This window comes from Balaenoptera ricei, chromosome 3, assembly GCF_028023285.1.
Source record: "Balaenoptera ricei isolate mBalRic1 chromosome 3, mBalRic1.hap2, whole genome shotgun sequence".
Classification (NCBI taxonomy): Eukaryota; Metazoa; Chordata; class Mammalia; order Artiodactyla; family Balaenopteridae; genus Balaenoptera; species Balaenoptera ricei.
Window position 1 is genome coordinate 117,045,256 of NC_082641.1, and position 19,800 is coordinate 117,065,055.

The 19,800-nt window shown below is 43.2% G+C and overlaps 1 protein-coding gene across 6 annotated transcripts in view; it reads right to left on the reverse strand.

Annotated features, from left to right (window-relative positions):
- Positions 1 to 19,800, reverse strand: part of SIL1 (SIL1 nucleotide exchange factor) — a 313,911-nt gene that overhangs the window by 201,448 nt on the left and 92,663 nt on the right. The window contains exon 2 of one of the 6 annotated variants that reach the window (XM_059917196.1): positions 6,514 to 6,608. The exons of the other annotated variants lie outside the window; for them this stretch is intronic. The gene's annotated coding sequence lies outside the window, so the exon portion shown is untranslated. The remainder of the gene's footprint in view (positions 1 to 6,513; positions 6,609 to 19,800) is intronic. 6 annotated transcript variants of the gene reach the window in all.

Here is a 19,800-nt window from a genome sequence, read left to right on the forward strand (position 1 = left end):
CAGGCATGGGTAATGCTGTCCTCTGTCCTCATAAGGCCTGGCCTGTAACTATGTCACCTGCTTTGTCCTTATTCAAGAAGTGGCGATGGAGAGCAAGCAGGCACGTTTTCCCTGGGCTTTACACTGAAGCTTGGGGGAAGGGGAAAAGAGGGAAAGGAGAAGTGGCCCACAGTTTGGTTCTGCCAGGATGGTCCACCATCACAAGCAGGGACATAGGCAGCAGCAGCAGCAAAAGAAAACCTCAGACCCTGACATAAGTAAAGCCAAAGTCATGGAATCCCACAGAGGCATAGTTTGGCACTTGGCCTGAGGTTAGCGCCCTCCCCAAATCACTTGCCACCCACTAACCCTGAGTTCACCTGATCACCTGCTCCTGTACACCCTGGATAACAAACCTTCCCATCATCCTCGGCTCTCAAAAGAAGACAGAACTACATCTTTTCATTTATGGCCTTCTTCTGACTTACAATACCATCACTCAGTCCAGGAAAGGGGAATGCATTTCAGTGTTCCACCAGTAACTCTTTCCTTAAGTATCCTTGGGCTTTGAGACAAAAGAGATAATAAGGTACTTGAGATGCCCATTTTTCTATCAAAATGAGGATGGCAGGAAGCCAACAGAGGAAGGAGGAGTGGAACTGCTGGACCTCCTAAAGCTTCTGACATGCTGGGAGGTCCCATGGACAGTGGCTGCTCTCCAGTCTCAGGGCCAGAGCACAGGGGGAACAGGTAAACATCACAAGTGTTCTGGGCAGGGAGACCCACCTCAGCAGCCTGCCTGGGAACGCTTGGAACTCCCATCTTATAAAATGCTCATGTTCTTAACCTACAGTGTATGCCCATGTATTTGTTTCCCCAAATCTTTTGGAAAAAGTGAAAGGGCAAGAATTTCTACTTCCATCTTATAAGAAGGAAATTAAAGCAAAGAGATTTAAAACATTGGGTTGAAAGTATAGTACATGAATTTAGAGTCAGACACATCTAAGGCCAAGTCTTGGCTCTGCCAATTTCTAGCTATGTGATCTTGGACACACACTTCACTAGGCCTCAGTTTCTTCATCTATAAAATGGGCATAATAAGAGCTCCTACTTCAAAGAGTATTAGGGAGGATTAAATAAAACAATGCGTGGAAAGTACACAGTACAGCACCTGGCACCTAGTTATCACACCATCATTAGACCGGGGATGAGGACTTGCCCCTGGACCCACAGGCAGTCACAGCCAGGCCAGGCACCCTAGAAACACTCTCCAGAGCTCCCTGACTCCTGCAGGATTTGCATACCCTCTAGCTGACCCCACATCTCAAATTTTAGGACCAAAGCCTTTTGCTGGGTATCTGCTTTCAGGAGGTGAAGGAAACAGATGTTAGAGGAGGACCCCCACAGCTAAAAATGGAGAGACCCCAGCCAGTTTTCTGCTGAGCACCGAGGCAGACCCAGCCCATTCAGTGCTTTTCCTAGCATATTAGTGTCCAGAGAGCCAGGCCACCATCATGTAGAACTTCCACTTGCAGGAACAGCTATAAAACAGCCTTCTGCTTTACAAACTGACACTTAGAGGATGAGCTCTTCCCACAAACACATTCATTACTATTTATGTGCTACACAAACTCATACACACACACACACACACACACACACACACACACACACAGAGTCACTCACCTCTACACAAATAGAAGCTCACTGCCTAATTTGGGCAGAAAAATATGAATCTGAAAAAACAATGCAAAGAGAACATTGAAAGGATAGTCCTGACAAGGAAGAACAATGTGCAAAGGCTTAGGAAAAGAAATGAATTTTTAAAGAATAATTTGAAGGACAAGAGAAGTAAGTTTGAAGAGGTCAGGCAAACAGGCTTTTTCCCCCATAAGACATAAATTAAAGTCAGGAGATAGACAGCAATTAAATAAAAAGAGGCTTTGAACTGCAAAAGAAATGTGGCTTCTAACCCCAGTCTAGCCCTAACTGGCTGGGAGGCTGGACCTGGAACATCCTTAAGCCACTGACCATTTCTGTAATGGCAACAGTGTGTGCCCCAAATACTGAAGTCATGCCTAAGGCCATGCAAATGGGGACTGCTCTCAACAAACCCAAGGCACCCTAAAAGGAAAGTGATCAGGTGAGGCTACTGGAGAGTAAAAAGTTCACAATGGATCCAAGCCTCTGCCTGACCAGAGAGTTACAAGGCCAAAATCCGCTTGTACAGCCTGCAAGGGAGAGCCCAAGTGAGGCCTTTCCAGTGGCAACACACAGACAGGTGCTGGCCCTGCCAGAGCGCACATGGAGCCAAGAAGGGCTCCACAGGCCCAGCTGGGACTGGAGCTCTGGAAGGAAGGCAACACAGGATGGGATGAAATAGGAAGGAGGCATTCCTGACCCCTCCTTAATACTCTGTACTCCAAAATGTGGGAGACATGGCCAATCCCATCCCTACCCCAGTAGAGAAGAGAACAGATCTTCAAGAAGGTAGCTAAGTCACTACTAAATATAAAATAGATAACCAACAAGGACCTACTGTATAGCACAGGGAAATACACTCAATATCTTGTACTAACCTATAATGGAAAGGAATCTGAAGAAGAATAGATAGATATGTATAACTGAATCACTTTGCTGTACATTTGAAACTAATACAACATTGTAAATCAACTGTATTTCAATAAAAAAATTTTTTTTTAAAAGGTAGCTAAGCATGTTAACAAAAAACTGCAATCTCGGAGACAAAAGACAGTGCTCCCTCTAAAAGAAATCAGGTGACAAGTAGAGTGATTGAATAAAAGGGAGCCCACCCTGGCCCTCTCCAGACCTATCCTATTCAGCCCCAGCCTTCAAAGAATCTGAATGCTAGAAGGGAGCTTAAGACTTAGTCTTCATTTGGACTGCTAACAATCCAAAAGACACAGCAGGCACTTGATACCTACACACAGAAAAACCAGAGTTCAATGCCTTCTGGTATGGGCTTGTCACTGCATCCAGGAAGGCTCTGGCAACTTCATGCCTGTTGAAGACAAAGAGGTAGAGAGGACTAGGGCAGAAGAAGAATTTTGGTGCCATCACCCAGAGGTGACAACCAAAGCAATAAGAATAGAGTTCCTGTATTACGGAGAAAACTTAAAAGAGAAAGGAACAATGGGCCAAGAAGAGTTTTCAAGCCATGACTGTACGTTAGGAAAAGAAAGAGGATGGGACTTCCCTGGTGGTCCAGTGGTTGAGAATCCATCTTGCAATGCAGGGGATGCCGGTTCGATCCCTGGTGGGGGAACTAAAATGCCATATGCCGCGGGGCAACTGAGCCCGCACACCACAACTACAGAGCCCAGGTGCTCTGGAGCCCACATGCCACAACTAGAGAACCTGCGCACTGCAACTAATGAGTCCGCGTGCCACAACTAAGACCCAACGCAACCAATAAATAAATAAATAATTTTTTAAAAAAAGAAAGAAAGAGGAGCAATCCAGGGACCAAGATGAAGAACATTAAGAATAGTGCAGAATTACACAGGTCAAGAGAGGAGGAAATCCTGAGAAGATCAAGTTGTGGGTTCAACAAAGTCAAGAGGTCAGTCAGAACGAGGATGAGAAAAGCCACTGGATTTGGCAACAAGGCAGCTGGAGGACCCTTCAAAAGAGGGCACACTTGTGAAGAAATAGAGGCACAAGGGTAGAACACCTAGAAAAGTTGAGTAGGTCCACTGAAGTTTGGAGATTTGGGGCAACTTCTCTAAATCCAATTTTTTCAACCTTTCCCCTAGAGTCATAATGATAACAGAGAAAATACTGACCCCGGTGGTCATATAGAGAGATTCTTCCGATGCCATATGGTAGGTTCCCTTGATGGAGTAGAGCTACCCCTCAACACACACATCCTCAGGATAGTGACGGGCACACTCACATCAGTAGAGAAAGGAGGCAAAGTCTCCAAGAACAAACTCCCATCAGACACACAACTCCACCTTCTCTGAGCTCTCAGCCATGCCTCAGACCGCTCTGAAGCTTTAGTCCTTACACTCTGTAGAGCTGTAATAATCATAATTATAGCACTTGGACCGAGGGATAAAGAGAAATACCCCCATGACACCCTATTCCCTAGTATCAAAATGCAGTATTTGGGCAGCCCAGAAGAAAATAAATTCTGTATAATAATAATTATAGTTAACATTTATAGAGTACTTTCTATGTTCCAAGCAAAGTTCTAAGCTCATTTACTCTTCACCACAACCCTGTGATGGGGTTCTAATATGCTGCTTATTTTGTCCATGAGGGGACTAAAATTCAGAGAGGTTAAGTAATTTGCCCAAGTTCACACAGTCAGAGAGTGGTAGAGTCAGGAATCAAAGCCAGTTTGGCCCCAGAACCCATGCTCTTTCTACAGACCATGCTGCCTTTCCAGTGGTCTATGAAATCAGCCATTCATTTTATTTGTTTTGCAACAATGTGAATAAAAAGGCACACATTTTGTGTCAGGAGAGAAATTTTTTAATGAGCCTACTGGAGCCCTCTTGTGGAGAGAGTCACTTCTGCCACATCTATATTTCTGCACATCATACACACACATGCATGCACACACATTTTGATTACTGAATGTCCTTGGCACAGCCAAGCCCACAGTAGAGACACAGACATTCAAGAAGAAGAAGGCCCTTGACTCAGATTGCAACCAGTTCGCTGGCACCCTGTGTGACTTGACCTCTTAACCTCCCATAACTCAGGCTCCCCAGCTGTACAAGAAGCAAAAGCATCCTTGCTCTCCCTCACAGAGTCCAGCACAAAGCACTCCCCTCATACATACCCAACTGTCTGGAAAGAACTTAGCAGAGGGGAGGAGAGAACTATATTGGGTAAAAGTTGGCCAGGATGATATCCAAGCTCATTTACAACTAGTCTATGATCCTATTCCCCACGCATGAAATATATAGGACAGGATTATTTCCACATGGCAGATGAAGAAAATAGAGCCCAAAAGGGTGAATGGGGCTTGCCTAAGCACACCAGCAAGCAACCAGGCAAAGTAGAGAAATATACCAGCCGTGGTCAGTGTATTTTCCACTAGGCTCCAGACTGCACGTTTCTAGCAGGGAGTTGGCAAGGAAATCTACTCCTTATACTTGCTCCCCGACACTGCATGAGGTCCTTAGAGTGATCAGCCTGTGTCTCATGACAGCAGCCAAGGTTACCAAAAACTCTACTCAACTCCATCTCCACTCCAGACCTGGATTTCCACCCAGGTCTCCCCAATTAGTTGTGGGACTTTGGGCTAGCCACTTAACCTCTCTCCAAATTTCAATTCCTTCATCTAAAAAGGGACTTAATAGTAACTATTTTGTAGGATGGGTGTTAGCATTAAATGAGATGATATGAAGCATATAGCACAATGCTTGACACAAACCAAGGGCTCAAGAAGCTTGTAGCTCTCACTAACAACTACTGTTAGAGAAAATTCTGAGCAAAGGACAGGATAAACAAAAGCAGTGAGGCTTCACCCCCATATAGAAATGTCTTCTGTTCTGATAATCAAGTCTCTCCTTGGAACCCAGCTTCCCTGAGCTGCAAATCTGCCCACACACCTGCACTAAACTCTAGGTGGCTACAGAGGCATTTCCATTGAAACCTTTAAGCAATATTGGCTGGCTCTGCATCAGTGCCCACTGGAGAGTTGACTAAGAAAAGCCACTTCAGAGCCCAGCTTCCCGGTGACTCAGCCCTGTCTTCATATTCCTGCTGCTGCTCTCATACCTCTAAGAGAGAATAGGGAAGGCAGGAGCAGCAGGGGCAAATTCAGCAGACTTAAGACTGCTTGGACCGCCCTAGACAGGGTCAGTTGCTATCCAGGGAGTAAGAGCTCCAGGGCCACCTCCTTCCCTCTCCTTTTAAACTAATAACTATATCTCCTAACAGTAAGCATGATGGGCTTTCTTTATAGCCTGCTCCCCAAGAATACCAGGACCTTCATACACTCATCTACAAACCACAGTCTGGGGCTGGAGAGGGATCAGAGTTCATCTTTCCTTTCCCCTGCTGCGTCCAAACTTCCAGCAAAGGTCAGGGCCTCACAGTGGGACTATGGTAGGATAGGGAGGAAGGTATGACTTCTAGTCCATAGCTCCAAATGGACTATCTGCAAATCAGTAAGCACACCAACCCTTATTCTGTGCCAGCCACTCTGGCACTTCGGATTACAAGCACTCAGCATTCACACTCTAGAAACAGGTACCTCAGTTCCCCCGAGCACACTGGGAACCATACTGTATAACAGAACATACAAAAGATACCATCACTGTCCCCAGGTGTTTTATGTCCTATTGACCATCAGTGAGTAGCATGGTTTTCCATATCTGAGTCTCAGACAGTACAATTAAGAAGAAAGCTCTCTTAAGGAATATGCCGTGAGAAAATAGATACTGTTCTGGGCAACTTGAGACACAAATTATAACTTTGAAATGATGAGATGGGCAACAATTAGGGTGATCGTTAAACTAATTGAGGAACCCCAAGAAAACAGCATTTACTTACAGAAAACCTTAGTGGCAGCACAAGTACGGATCACCAATCACTGAACTCGCGACTACCATGTTGGCATTGACTATGTCCTCCAGATAAGTCAGCAACTGAAACAACATATTTTATTTTTAACACACCTGAGAGTCCAAGACTATTCATAATTCCAGATCCTTAAAAACTTGAAAGGAGGATAAATTTTAAAGTGTACACATTTACATACGTGGGCAGAAACACAAAAATCAGATGCTTCTCAACACAGCTCAGGGAGCCATAACTCACGGTTTTCAGAATCCCACCTAACACCCAGAGAAAATCTGGGTGCCTTCTCTGAGAGATGGTGGGAGGCTGGGGAGGTAGCCAAGAAACAAAGAAACCTAAACTCAGCACTTGGCAAGACAATTAAGGAGCAGAGGATTTTAAATGCATTGTTTCTGACTCTAAATATGTCTACATTTATTACCAATTTGGGATCAGAAACCACATTTAGTTCTGCCGTGACCACGCACTAAAAATATTAAGCAGAGTATTGCCTAGGAAACAGCAGTCCTCCCTGCTGCAGCAGCCCCATTTCAGAGCTGACTCTGCCATGGTCCCAGGGCTCCCCATCCTGGGCTTTGCTAAGAGCCCAGTCACAAGCAGAACTGCCACTGTCCTGACAAAGCCTCGCTTGCTTTTTAGAAAGCAGCAGTAGGAGCTTCCTTGGTGGCGCAGTGGTTAAGAATCTGCCTGCCAATGCAGGGGACATGGGTTCGAGCCCTGGTCCGGGAAGATCCCACATGCCGCGGAGCAACTAAGCCCATGTGCCACAACTACTGAGCCTGTGCTCTAGAGCCCGCGAGCCACAACTACTGAGCCTGCATGCCACAACTACTGAAGTCCGTGAGCCTACAGCCTGTGCTCTGCACACAACAAGAGAAGCCACTGCAATGAGAAGCCCACGCACCGCAACGAAGAGTAGCCCCCGCTCACCCCAACTAGAGAAAGCCCGCACACAGCAACGAAGACCCAATGCAACCAAAAATAAATAAATTAATTTTTTTTTAAAAAGAAAGCAGCAATAGGAGCCAGGGCTAGAGATTACACAACGTCCTCATCCTCTCCAAGGCTGTGTTACGTGGTCAGTGAAATTCCATTTCATGGGCCTATAACAACTACAACCCATCTGACTGGGAGCTCCGCAAGAGTAGGGACAACGTCCACCTAAACCACTGCTGTATCCTCATTGCCTAGCACTGTGGCAGACGCTCAAAAAATATCTGTTAGTTGAATAAAATTAATAATCTAAAAGGGGGTCACGTGGAATACACAATGGAAAATAATGTCCGTGAAAATATGAACTATAGTGAAACATGAAAACAGATACATAAAATACTGTTGAATGAAGAACATAATGGCACATGTATATGAAATATTAGTACTTTGAAAAAAAGTGTGTGTAGCCAACTCTGTCATCAGACATGAAGTTAGAATTATGGAAAGCTATGCTCAATGAAGTCTTTCTTCCTAAAATATTAGACATATGAGAAAATACTTAAAATAAATATTATTTTCAACACAGAACCTGTTCCCTTATCTACTTTTTTTTTAATAAATTTATTTATTTTATTTGCTTATTTTTGGCTGTGTTGGGTCTTTGTTGCTGTGCATGGGCTTTCTCTAGTTGCGGTGAGCAGGGGCTACTCTTCCTTGCTGTGTGCAGGCTTCTCATTGCGGTGGCTTCTCTTGTTGCTGAGCACGGGCTCCAGGCACGTGGGTTTCAGTAGTTGTGGCACACAGGCTCAGCAGTTGTGGCTCACAGGCTCTAGAGCGCAGGCTCAGTAGTTGTGGCACACGGGCCCAGTTGCCAGTGGGATCTTCCCGGACCAGGGCTCAGAGCCGTGTCCTCCGCAATGGCAGGCGGATTCCCAACCACTGCGCCACCAGGAAAGTCCTCCCTTATCTACTAATTCGTTCTGGTGCCTGGGATCACAGAGACCTTGTTCAGCAAGACCATCCATCTATCACAGAAAGAGAGAGCACAAGGAAATAGCTGCAGTCTTAAAATCCAACTTATCAAGTTGACCTTTTTTACCAGACGACTTCCAGTCTGCATCACCAGTATGACTGGCTCCCTAGACAGGTGGCCAAGACGGAGGTGCAGAGACCAAAAAAAAAAAAAAAAAGGATGCCAGAGCTCCAAATAGGTACCCCCACACCACATGGCCCATGGCCTACTACCCAGCAACGTGCCTATTAAGAAAGGTAGCAGATACCAATCCTTCTAAAATTTCCAAAAAATAGAAGAAAAGGGAACACTTCTTAATTCATTCTGTGAGACCAGAATTACCCTGACACCAAAGCAAGACAAGGACACTACAAGAAATCTACAGACCAGTACCCTTATGAATATACATGCAAAAATCCTCAACAAAATACTAGCAAGGCAAATTCAGCGGCATATCAAAAGGATTATACAACATGATCAAATGGGATTTATCCTAGGAATACAAGGGTGGTTCATCACATGAAAATTAATCCATTTAATACATTACATTGGTAGAGTGAAGGAAAAAAAAACACATGATCATCTCAATTGACATAGAAAAGGCATTTGACAAAATCCAACATCGTTTCATGATAAAAACACTCAATAAACCAGGGACAGAAAAGAACTTTCTTAACATAATTAAGGTCATATATGAAGAACCAACAGCTATCATCACACTCAATGATGAAAGACTAAAAGTTTTTCCTCTAAGATCAGGAGTAACACAAGGATGCTTGCTTTTGTCACTTAGATTCAACATAATACTGGAAGTTCTAGCCAAAGCAATTAGGCAAGAAAAAGAAATAAAAGGCATCCACATTCGAAAGGAAGAAGCAAAACTATCTGTTTGCCGGTGACTTTATCTTATACAAAGAAAACCCTGAAGAATTCACAAACAAAAACTATTAGAGCTAATAAATTCAGCAGGTACAAGAGTTGCAGGTACAAAATCAAAACTCAAATCAGTTGTATTTCTATACACTAACAACTAACAATCCAGAAAGAAAATTAAGAAAATAATTGCATTTAAAATAGTATCAGGCTTCCCTCATGGTGCAGTGGTTAAGAATCCACCTGCCAATGCAGGGAACACAGATTCTATCCCTGGCCTGGGAAGAGCCCACATGCCACGGAGCAGCTAAGCCCATGCACCACAACTACTGAGCCTGCACTCTAGAGCCCGCGAGCCACAACTACTGAGCCCACGCACCACAACTACTGAAGCGACGTGCTATAGAGCCTGCATGCCACAACTACTGAGCCCACACACCGCAACTACTGAAATCCATGTGCTCTAGGGCCTGCGTGCCACAACTACTGAGCCCGCATGCTGCAACTACTGAAGCCTGCGTGCCTAGAACCTGTGCTCTGCAACAAGAGAAGCCACTGCAGTGAGAAGCCCGTGCACCGCAACAAAGAGTAGCCCCAGCTCACTGCAACTAGAGAAAGCCCGCACACAGCAACAAAGACCCAACATGGCCAAAATAAATTTTAATAAATAAATAAATAAATAAATAAATAAATAAATAAATAAAACAGCATCAAAAAGAATAAAATACTTAGGAATAAATTTAATCAAAGAAGAAAGCCTTTAACCAAGACAAAAGACTTATACACTGAAAACTGCAAAACATTACTAAAAGAAATTAAAGAAGACCTAAATAAATAGAAAGATGTTCTGGGTTCCTGAACTGGAAGACTTAATTTTGTTAAGATGACAATACTACCCAAAGCAATATACAGATTCAACATATTCTCTGTCAAAATCGCAAAAGCATTTTTTGCAGAAATGAAAAAACTAATCCTAAAATTCATATGGAATTTCAAGGTACCCTACCCAAAATAATCCTGAAGAACAACAAAGTTGGAAGATTCACACATCCTGATTTCAAAACCTTACCACAAAGCTACAATAATCAAAACTGCACAAAACTCACATAAAGATAAATATATACTCATATCGACATAACGATAAACATACCCTCTTATATCATTACATCAATTGATTTTTAACAAGGGTGCCATTGACTAAAAATGGAGCAAAGATCTAAATTTAACAGCTAAAACTGTAACATTCTTGGAAGAAAACGTAGGGGCCAAACTTCATGACCTTGGATAGGGCAACAGTTTCTTAAATATGACACGAAACCACAAGTGATAAAAGAAAAAAATAGATAAATTGGACTTCATCAAAATTTAAAAACTTTTGTAAACAACAAGGTGCTACTGTATAGCACAGGAAACTATATTCAATATCCTGTAATGAACCATAATGGAAAAGAATATAAAAACAAATGTATGTGTATATATATATGTATAACTAAATCACTTTGCTATACAGCAGAAATTAACACATTATAAATCAACTATACTTCAATAAAAAAAATAAATTTTTAAAACTTTTAAAAAACTTTTCTGCCTCTCATTAGCAAGAGAATGAAAAGACAACCCACATAATGGGAGAAAATATTTGCAAATCACATATCTAATAAGGGCTTACCATCCAGAATACATAACAACAACTACAACTCAACAACAAGACATGCAACCCAATTTAAAAATGGGAAAAGAACTTGAATAGGTATTTCTCCAAAGAAGATATGCAAATGGCCAATAAGCACATAAAATGATGCTCAGTATCATTGATAATTGTGGAAATGCACATCAAAGCCACAGTGCGATACCACTTGACACCTATTAGGATGACTATAATTTTTTTTTTTTTAATGAAAATAACAAGTGTTGGCAAAGATGTGGAAAATTAGTACATTGCCACTGGAAATGTAAGTGATACAGCCACTGTGGAAAAGTCTGACAATTCTTCAAAAGCTAAACATAAAATTGTCATATGACCCAACAATTCCACCCCTAGGTATATATCCAAATATCTGAAAACAGTGACTCAAACAGATACCAGCATGTGAATGTTCACAGCAGGCAAAACAGGAAATAACCTAAGTATCAATAGATGAATAAATTTGCTTAAATAGATTTTTTTAATGTGGTATACACATACAATGAAATATCATTCAGTCATAAAAATGAATGAAGTTCTGATGCATGCTGCAGCATAGATGAACCTTGAAAACATTATGAAATAATGTAAATTTTCTGGCTAAGTAAAATAAGCCAGACACAAAAGGACAAATATTATATAATTCCACTTACATGAAATATCTAAAATAGGCAAATTCATAGAGACAAAAGTAGATTAGAGGTCACCTGCAGGGAGGGGGTAGGTAATGGGAAGTTATTCCTTAATAGGTTCATGGTTTCTATTTGAGGTGACGAAAAAGTTTTAGAAGTAGATAGTGGTAATGGTTGCAAAGCATTGTGAATGTAATTAATGCCACTGAACTGTACATTTAAAATGGTTAAAATGGCAAATTTTATGCTATCTATATTTTACCATGCTAAAAAAATATAAGATTGCCCACGAGTTGGTAATTGCTGAAACCGGATAATGGGCACATGGGTACATTAATTATATTGTTCTCTTTTCTAAAAATTTAAGAAAAAAAATGTCTTCTGTAGTTTCTCTGGTAGATAGTCTGTCAAGGTAAAGAAGTGCCTTTCTATTTCTAAACAGCTAAGAGGTTTTATCATGAGTGGGTGTTAAATTTTATCCCATGTTTTCTCTACTCTAAGATGATCATATAGTTTTTCCTTTAACCTACTAAAGTAGCAAATTGTATGTGCAGATTTTCTAATGTGAAACCACCCTTGCATTCCCAGGATAAGTCCAACTTGGTTAGATGATCATTTTTATATCCTGCTGGGTTTGATTTGCCATATTTTATTGGTCCTTCATGTACTCCCATAACTCTCTGTGCAGCTATCATAAAACCCACCAAATTGTACTATAAATATGAACTCCCTGAGGGGAAAGACTCCTTCCTCATCCACTGTGCCATCCCTAGCTAGTGCAGGGTCTAGGACACAGTAGGCCCTCAATAAAAGTATGGCAGATAAATAAGTAAATGAATGGGTAGGTGGAGAGATTACCAGGTGAGCAGATGAACACCTTAAACCATAATAGTGACACCCTGGCAGGTGTGCAGAGAAGATTTTTCAGGCAGGAAGACCTTCTGAAGGCTCACCAACCACTCCATAGAGGCGTCTTCTCTGTCTAAGAGCAGCTCAGTTTGTCTGCAGCCCTGTAAGCTGAACCCTAGCCCTAGACTCTCATCTCCCCACTTTCCCTCATTACCTAATCAATAATGTCCACAGTTCAGTGCCTGCTTTCACACAACAAGATGCAGCCCTCATACCAAAGCATACCCCAAAGCTCAGATCCTGTGCTGGGATTAAAGGGGAATGTGGCACTAGTTTCAAATTTAAAGCGTTCCTGCCAACCTTAGAGTTTATTCCCAACAATCAAAAAGGCCTCATCCCAACCCTGACTGGCACAGCAAGAGCCCATCCCATTAAAAATTCACTGCATCAGCAGTACAGAGAAGGAGAGCAGTCAGCAAGGGAAACAGCTGAATTATTTCAGCAGCTGTAAATTATGTGTTCTCTCTTCCTCTCCTCCGAGTCCATGTTCAACTGTGCCCCATGCCTCCACAAGGAACTTGGGTTTGTCAAGTATCTACGTCAACTGCAGTAACCAAACTTGAGTTCAAGAAGCAATATTAAAAAGCACTAATTAGCTGATATTTAAGTAACTATGTTTAATGTCAACAAAATCACACTTTAACATTAAACATCCCGTACTCTATTAGTTGCTTAATTAAATTCCTTAAGATCCTTGGACACTGGCACAGAGCACACTGCTCTGGGGAGCATTCCCAGACCCTGACCTTGGCAGGCTGTGGAAGGGAAAGGGCCCAAATCCCTGAGGAAGCGCCAGGAGAGCCCAGTTTTCTTCTAGAGTCTCCTAATGAGGTGGTTTCTCTTCACAGCTCTGCTGGTCTCCATAGGGCAACAAGAACATGACAAACACATCCTGAGCCTGGAAAATTGCCAAACCAGGCTACAATTTTTTTAATGTTTGTTTTTTTTTTAAAGCACACATAAACCCAAGAGAGATATTTTTCCCATCTGGCATCTGTTCTTCTTAAGAGTAGTATATCATGAGACACTGAAGCATGCGTACAAGGGGGATACAACAGGATTCATGACAGCAGGTAGTGTCAGAGGGCTCTGCAAGATGCCACCAACCAAATCCCAGCCTGCCAGGAGTCATCAGCCTGCAACTGACAGGCGTACAGCTCAGCCAACAGCAGTATCCTAGACTGGAGCCTGCAAAGGGACTCTCAGTTCCAGTGAGTGACCTTGTGATGGGGATGCCAGTGGGATCCCAGGAAGTCTCTCCTGCCACAGTAGGCTCCATGAGGATGACTTACCAGCTAGTCTTCTCACAGCACCAGATTTGCTGAAAGGGGATAACATGCCAGCTACCTGCCCTGGTAAACATTCCCTAGAAACAATCAGTCTTACAATCAGCCTCTAAGTAGAGCACATTCAGCCAAGGATCAAAAAGCATTTGGAACCCACATTTTGGGCAGCAGATGCTCTGAACCCAACCCCACTGGGTCATGAGTAAGATAGTATCATTTTAAGGGCACCAAGGGTGTAACAGATGCCAAGTGGCCCTCCCTTGCCTCACCCTTATAGCAGGGGTCCCAGTTCTTTCTGGTTTCCTTACAAAGCTACCCCTTTACCTCTCAGGTGGTATCGCATTTTTATTTCCGTCACTCAGCACCTTCCCTACACCTTCTATTTTGCCAAAGGGCCTGGCCTGACACAAAATAGGAGGTAATTCTTTCCAATTATTCTATCCTGTCTCTCACTGTTCAGGGATTCCTCTTGTGGCAGCTCTCCTTAAAACAGCCACCGCAACCCCTGCTAATGCCAACAGAAAACATTGTAGAAGAAGCTTGGTTAATATTACAGCCTCTCACAGTGAAAGGCAACCACTCCCATGAACAACCAGGCACAAGCCCTGGCTTCAGAGAAGCTGGATGTTTGAGTTGCAACTTATGAAAATGTGGAAAGCAACCAGAGAACACAAGAGCACTATGCCCATGCAGCCCAGACACACTGCTCACTTACTACCTGCAGTTTCATACCCATGCCAAAATCATTTTCAACCCCAGATGAGCACTCAACAGCCACGCCAATTCAGAAAAATATTTTTGCAAAGACCTTGTTCACTTTCCCATACAGGAAAGCTACAAAAAAGTAAAAACTTGTTCACTATGAAAAGATGAATAAGCCCTTACCACCTACTAGGGAACATATATCCAGTTGCCACCACCTCCAACACATCCAAGTAGCAGATTATTCACCCTTCAGCACATGTTTATTGAGACCTGCTACATCCCAGACATGTGCCAGGTGCTGGGGATACAAAGACTAAGAGGGGTCCTGTTGTCCAGGAGCTTCTAGATGGGCAATGTAAATTGATAAGTAAATCAGTAGTTACAGTAAGCACTGGGTTGAAAGAGCCCTGACAGAGATGGCTAGAAGGCTCCACAGCAGGAAAGCACAGATATCTCCATCAGGAGATAGGCGTCAGAGAGGACTTCTTTGGAAGAGGAAGAGGAATTAACCAAAGACAATGAGAAAAGCATCCCAAGCAGAGGCAAGACTGCTTTTTGAAGACCTGGAGGCATGAAACTTGAAACATGTATTTATTTCAACAATGCTGGAGCAAAGGGTTTACGGGGGAGTGGCATCATGATACACAAGAACCCACTTTGCCAGATGGGTCAGATGGGTTCCAAACACATAGCTCATTGCACTTTCTTAACAAACCTTTGCAATCTCTCTCCTTTTCAGAACTGCCCCATGTGAAAGGGAGACTGGAGAGAGGAAAAAGAAGCCTGCTAAGATAAGAGGGTCACCATTGTTTGTGAATTTTGCTTATGAATTCACTCCTTTGCCTTGCAGTTCAATGGTTTGTTAGTTCTTGCAAATTCTCAATATCTATTAATAGAAGGAGTTAGTTTGTAAATAGAATCTGGATTTGTACTGTATTATCCCTCACAGTGGCCTAAAACCCAAGTGGGTAATTTGAACAGGAAAACAGCATGAGATTCTAGGCACAATCTCCCCGAAGGATATGCCGTGCTCTACTCTCCTCTGTATGTTTCACACTCAACAAGTCCAAAGCTACTCTACTGATCCTCCTCTAGAGTTGCCTAGCTTTCCTGCACGAGCCAGAAACCCAGGAGCTCTCCTCAACACTCCCTCTCCTTTCCCCCACTTTCCTTCTGCCCCCTGCCCATCACCAACTACTGTCAATTTTATCTATTTTCCTCCATGTTCACCTGCCCAAATTGCTCACCCCCACCCCCAACCACCACCTCTCAGGTGAGGGCAACCCAAGCTGATCAGCACAATGAGGAAGCAGAGGGCACAGCTTTAATGAATGTTATTTTCTCAGCCCAGGGTTTCTGGAATAACCCAAACCCAGTCTTCTGAGACCCTCTGAAAGGCTCTCAATAGAAGCCACTTTCTTGCTCAGATGAAGAGCATCACTCAGGGAACCCATTTGATAACAATAGCAAGCTGGAATGTGGGCTGCAGAGAAGGTTTGGTGCCTTGAGTGAGTCCTCTAGAGGTCCCAATGCCCTGCGTCCCCAGAGGCCAAAGCCAAATCTATGATTATGGGAATCAAATCCCAGGCAAAGCAAACTTGGCCCCCCCTACAGCCCCACCCCTCACAGCCCATGGAGACATCCTCTGGATAGCCACTGAGCTGAAGAGTCTTCATCCCTACTCCCTCTGCCCTAAGAGAAGCCATTTCCTTCCACCAAAGCAGGTGGAAGAAAGCAATTTTCAGGAGGATGATGTTGGTGAAACCGACGTCCCAAAATAAGGGATAAAATGTGTTGAAGAGGAAGGAGAGCACTGGCCATGGCTCTCAGCCTCAATTCACTGGAAACTTCCCTTCATCCCATTCCTTACCTGTGGCCCTCACAGCAGCCCAGGAGGAATAAATGTATGTTGAACGAATGAAGAAATGAACAAATAAGCAGACTGAGAGGCTGGAGGGAGGGGGCAACAAGAGAGAAAGAAGGCCCTGCTCAGAACCATCCCTCCATTCGTTCAGGTATCTCTGGGCACCTACTATCCTACTATGTACTGTGTATCTGTGCAAGGTGCTAGGAACACACAGGCTGCACAAACTATGAAAGAAGGGCAGAGAGAAAAGCACTCTTCTTCATCTCCCTGGGATGGCATATTTCCAAATACTACTTTAACAGCACCTCCCATTTGCCTGACCTTAAAGCCATGCCTAACGGCACACATGCAAATAAAAACTTTACTTTTTATTGTATCCAGTACTTTGGGGCCTTGTGGTTTCTTTTCTAAAGAAAAACCTGTCATTCATCTCCTTGATTAAAAATGGATTTAATTTGGCTTTCATTAGGTAGATACAAGGGGAAAACATACAGATTCACAGAGTTAACTCACCCGGCAACAGGACTGTGATGAGCTTTAGCGACTGCACAGTTGGGTCCCAACCCACCACTAAAGAAAGAAAATTAAAAAGCTCACAACGTGGAGCTTAATCTCCAGCCAAAAGGAATTATCTTCCCATAAGCATCTCTGTCGGATTTTTGGTTAATGTAAAAAATTTTCAAAAGAAAGGAAACCCCAAGGGTTTCATAACATATAACTTAGAATTTCTATATTTTTCTAATTCCCTTGCAGGGAGAAAAGGCAAAGAGGTCTTTATTTCTCAATCCTACTTTTCAGAACTTTTCCCATTGATTTGACATTGTCATAAAAATTTTCAATTTGTAGAGAGCACAAAGCAGAAGAAGGTACAGTGGCTGAGGAATTTTAAGCTGCTGTGTAGGGGGCAGTGAGGTGAGGGTGGGAAGAGCTGCAGAGGAGGTAGGAGTTACAGTCCTGAACACCCCATGCTCAGCAACACAGCCCGGGCTCTGGGTCTAACTTCAAACATAAGGAACTCAGGCCTGGGGCAGCCCACACTCTCTACCACACTTCAGGCTCTAGCACTCAGTGATTTAGAGCAAATGGACAGACTCTGCTGCAGTGTCAGAGGGTTTTAGGGTAAAAGATCAACAAATTACAAGTATACACCTTGATTAAATGTTAGAGGGATTATTCTACAGCTAGAGCATGAATTCGATCCTACCTTCCCCTGCTTGAAACCATTCAATGGTTTTCCAGGGCTCTCAGGGAAAAGGTCAAATTCCATACCCAGGCCTTCCACCATCAAGCCCCAATCAATGTCTCCAGCTTTCTCTATTTCCTCACCATGTCTATAGTTGGGCTTATGGAACTTTCTTCTCAATGCTCTAAGACATCTTGTCTCCCACCTCCAGGCCTTTGCACATGTCTCCTTGGAACTTTGTTTCCCCTCCTCTTTATCTGGCAAATTCCTACTCATCTTAAAGGTTTGCTACTCATCCTAAGACACTTCATGTAGGAGGCCTTCGATGATCCTCCTCACTAGATTCAATTAGGCACTGACACAGCACCCATACTTCCCTTTTCATTGCATTTACTACACTTTCTTATACAGTTATCTTCCTCCACTGCTAGGCCTTAAGCATCGTAAGGATAGGGACCACGTCCACATGCCCAGCTAACTCGACACTTGACACAGAAGAAACGTTTGGTAAATTCTTGAAAGATTTAGATTCTGTCTCACTTCTCAGTTCTATCCTGTTCAACACCCCCCAAGCCAGTTACGTGCTCATCTCCCCTCTGCCCCGCCTCAACCTCTCACATTTCAGTTCTCAATGAATGGCTCACCCAGACCTTAACCTCAAGAATGTTCATTAGTTACCAGTGCAGCGCCTGCTGTGTGATGGACACAGAGTTAGGTAATTAAAATATGGAGATGACTGAGCCCCTTCTACCTTCTCGCAGAAGAAAAAGCATATGAACAAATAATTGCCACATAGTATGACAAGTGTCATAAAGGAGAGATACATGGTGTGTGGGAGGGGCAGAAAAGAATTAAGCCATTCTTCCCAGTGTCCCCTTTCCCTCAGTATCGCAAGCTAACTACTCTCTGTCTTTCCTCATTCTTACAGATAGAAACCCCTCCAGTGCTCTTTCCCTGAGTATTCAGCCCAGATCAGACTTCTCTAAACTGGGCTCCCACTCAGTTCCAGATTAATTCAAATCCTTTCTTGGCTTCTGCTTTCTTACCTTCTTCAGTTCTTTTCCCAAGCATCTAACTCACATATATCTCTGCCTCTGCCCTATCCTTGGCCAACTTGTCTAAGCTACTATTTTTCCAACTCCTCCCTCAACTGTCTTGGGTGATCACTTGACATTTATGAAGCATCTGCACTTACAAGGAACATACATAACAGTCCCTGTCTACAATGAAAAAAGGGGACTCATGAGGCCAAAACACCAGAAAAAATTAAATGCAAAATAAACCATCCTCACAACACAGCTTTTCTCCTCTTACTGCTTTCTCTTATAGATCCAAGTGCCAGGGCATCATGGCCCCCAACAGGATGCTCCGAATTATGTTCCCAATTTCCAGGGAGGTTACAGCACCCTTCATCCACTAGCCCCCAGCCAATGAAGCCCTGGCCTACCCCTTCAGTCTTTCTGAAGGCAAAGATCACTCTATCTAGCCACACATTCACGTAATCAACATGTACTGAGTACCCATATGAGCAAAGAACCATGTTCCCCACAGTGCTGTACACAATGTCCTGTACATAACACATGCTTGGTTAAAGTCTATGACTGAATCTCTGATAAGAAGAAAACCAGCTAAGCCTCTCCTGTCCTTTGCCCAGGAATATCCCAGTGCAAAAAAACACTCTGCAATGAAGCCTGAGGTCAGAGGTCTCACAAACCTCTTACTCATCTGCGCCCAGACCAGGGAGACCTTCACCTCAGGTAAGAAGATGATGACACAGCCCTCCCATCAGTGTACCAAGGAAGTTAGAGAAACCACTGTTGTAAAATACCCTTTAATCAAGTGACCTGTCTCCACGTAGTGTAGATTTAGGGGAAAATTTTCTCAAGAAACCAGTAATAAATGGAGGGGAGAAAAGAACAGAAATTAATGAATATAGTAATTATCCCCCAAAGTTGCAAATCAGAACAATTCCTCTCTTGAAGACAAGTATGAAAAACAAGATTAAAATGCTTCGGGGATGTGTTCGTGAAACAGCAAGTAACAGAACAGATAAAATGCATTTACCGTACCTCGCTGGGGTACCGTACCTCGCTGGGGTACCGTACCTGTTGGCTAATAGCTATCAGATACTAAATACCACTGTAAAAATATTCTTCTATGCTTCATTATAGTTACT